The 2,855-nt window shown below is 44.6% G+C and overlaps 1 protein-coding gene across 1 annotated transcript in view; it reads left to right on the top strand.

The window, feature by feature from the left end:
* PDE7A (phosphodiesterase 7A) overlaps window positions 1–2,855 on the top strand; it is a 61,872-nt gene that overhangs the window by 38,405 nt on the left and 20,612 nt on the right. The gene's annotated exons all lie outside the window — the stretch shown is intronic.

Raw genomic sequence — 2,855 nt, 5'->3', positions numbered from 1 at the left:
TTACTAAAAGCCTAGAGAGTCTATCTCATAATTTTATATTTTGGTGGCTACTTTTAACTGTAATCAAAAATCATCTTCACCATGGCTTGGCTGATTGGTAGTTAATGCTGGTGTTATTAATAACCCAAAGTGAACATTGTCATCTTGTTATGTTGATCTTTCCTTTTTGGTTTCTTTTGCATATAGCCGTTTACAATGACGTCTGTAATTGTATTCCTATTATGACGTCTGATGCTGTATTCCTATTTTGATAGCCACAGATGAGTGGTCACCACATCTGAGAGGCCATCCTTTCTTCTGCAGTTGTGGTTATTGGCCTTTTCTTGGTGTATTTGGAGACACAGTGTAGCAAGATCAGTAGCAGTGGTTCCCTCTGGCACTGCTTCCTGATGGTGGAATGGGAAGGGCTCGCAGCTTCCCTAGGAGGGTTGATCGGACTACAGAGAGTATGTGTTTTGAAAAAGATGCCCACAGGTTGCTGCAGTCTGCTTACATACACCCTCTTGAATTTAGTTTAGTTTTGTTTGGGAAGCAAAGAAAATGTTCCCTATTCACTGGGAACAGGGAATCATTTTTATTTAGGATGAGATTCTTGGCATAATTCTTGTTGGTACAAGTAGTTCATCTAGTCTTTTCCCCCTTTTGACTAAATAGGTTTTTAATAAAATAAAGCAAAGTAGAAAAAACTAGTTCAGACTTTAGACCTGCAGAGTATGGTCACTGCTATAGTTTGAAATCATCTGCTGGGCGGTGCCTGTGGCTCAGTGGGTAGGGCGCTGGCCCCATATACTGAAGGTGGCGGGTTCGAACTCGGCCCTGGCCAAACTGCAACAAAAAAATAGCTGGGCATCGTGCTGGACACCTGTAGTCCCAGCTGCTTGGGAGGCTGAGGCAAGAGAATCGCCTAAGCCCAGGAGTTGGAAGTTGCTGTGAACTGTGACACCATGGCACTCTACCAAGGGCAATAAAGTAGGACTCTGACTCTAAAAACAAATAAATAAATAAATGAAATCACCTGCTTTCTCTTATTTCACTTTGTCATGAAGCTCCTTTTATAAGGAAGCCAAATATGTAAAACAGATGAGCAAATACAACTTTATTGTTCCTGAGACTCAGAGTGGGTCTTTTAGTATACACTGTTCTCTCCACGCTGTCTGGCAGCGCATCATGAAAATGACCTCTGCAAGTACCTTCTGCGTGCTCAGCACTGTTGACGGGAAGTGAATTGGACAGTAGGAGGCAAACTAGTGAAGATGGTCAAGTTTGCGTTGCAGGCAAAACCTTTCATCCTTCCCGTTGCTATTTCTCTTGCACCTTTCTTTTGCCCTTTGGTGGTTAAGTGTTCTCCTTTCCCCCACGTTGGCCCACCTATATAGGAAAGGCTCTGATATCTTTACTTAGGGAGCCTTCCCGACTTTCTCCTCTTTGAAAATACAGGTGGTGAGACTACTTTCTGCCGACTCTGGGAAATTCTCCTTTCCTAACTCAACACAATATTACTTTAGTTATTATCTTACAATAAACATAGACAAAACCACGCCACCCTTAGCACCTGCAGACTTAGCCTCATATAAACTCTAACAGCTCATGGCCTATTATTAGTCTACTGGGATGCATGACACTCATTGAAATGGTTGATAGTTCTTTTCTAAATTTTATTTTTAAAAAGTACATACGCCATTAGAGGACATGGGATGAAAGTGGAGTGAGCTCAATAGTGTGTTGAAAGGACAGACAAATAGCCACCACTCTGCTCGGGTGAGTTAAGCACTCTCCTTTCCCTGAGATCGCCTCACTCCTTGGACTGGATTTGTGGAGAGGATTGCTGACTGCTTTCTCTTACAGTTGATTCCAGATCATTAGGGGTTAGTAGAAATCACTGATGGTTAGCTACCCACCTTTGATTTCACACCCAAAAGTTACAGGAATTCCCTGCTTGGAGAAACATTCTCGAGGAAGAAATTGGCAGAAGGAAATTCCTTCAAATTGCATTGTGTAGAGAGAATGGTTCTCCTTTCAGAGCTGCTTGGCCTGAGACAGGTTCTGGATGACACTCATCCACGGTGTCCAGGGGCACAGGGCCCCTCCCTGCTCACTGATGCAATGCTTTCTTGTAATCCTACTCTGGTAATTTCCCACGGGGTACTGGGAGGAGGACAAGGAGGAGAAGGAAGCAAAATTTAGTGATTCATGCCAAGACAAATGTCCCGTCTGTCTGCGTGAAGGAGGGAGTTAGCTGTTGTCTGCTAGGATGCATTTGATGTTCCTTTCAAAGGGACGGAGCAGGGTGACGCGAGACAGCAAGATGGAGCTTGTCGCTCCTCAGAGCTACCTAGTTTGTGAGGATCCTGCTTGCCAGGCCTGTACTAAAGAGATAGCCTGATCCTTCCTGCCAGATCCTGTCAATTTTTAATTGAAAAGTAAATTTATTTCAGGTTAATGCGAGGGTACAAACAACAGGTGAAAATATTTGATGTTGTTAGGTGAAGTCCCTCTTGTGGTTATGCCCCACATAAAAGATGTGCCAAACACCTCCAACCCATGCCCATTCCATGAGCACCCCACCTCCCTCCCTGTCGCTAGCTGCCCCTCCCCCCAGATTGAATTGAAATGAGTTTTTTCCCTTTGTGGGTGTGTGTTTGATCGTCTGCTGGCTTCATATTAGTATTGAGTACATTGGATACTTCTGTTTTCCATCCTTACAGTATCACTTTTTTTGGAGACAGGAGCCTCAAGCTATCCCCCTGGGTAGAGTGCCATGGCATCACAGCTCACAGCAACCTCCAACTCCTGGGCTCGAGCGAGTCTCCTGCCTCAGCCTCCCAAGTAGCTGGGACCACAGGCGCCCACCACAA

This window comes from Otolemur garnettii, unplaced genomic scaffold (assembly GCF_000181295.1).
Source record: "Otolemur garnettii isolate 467f Iridium unplaced genomic scaffold, OtoGar3 scaffold00113, whole genome shotgun sequence".
NCBI lineage: Eukaryota > Metazoa > Chordata > Mammalia > Primates > Galagidae > Otolemur > Otolemur garnettii.
The sequence above is the reverse complement of the archived record's forward strand: the minus strand, read 5'-3'. Positions and strand labels throughout refer to the sequence as shown.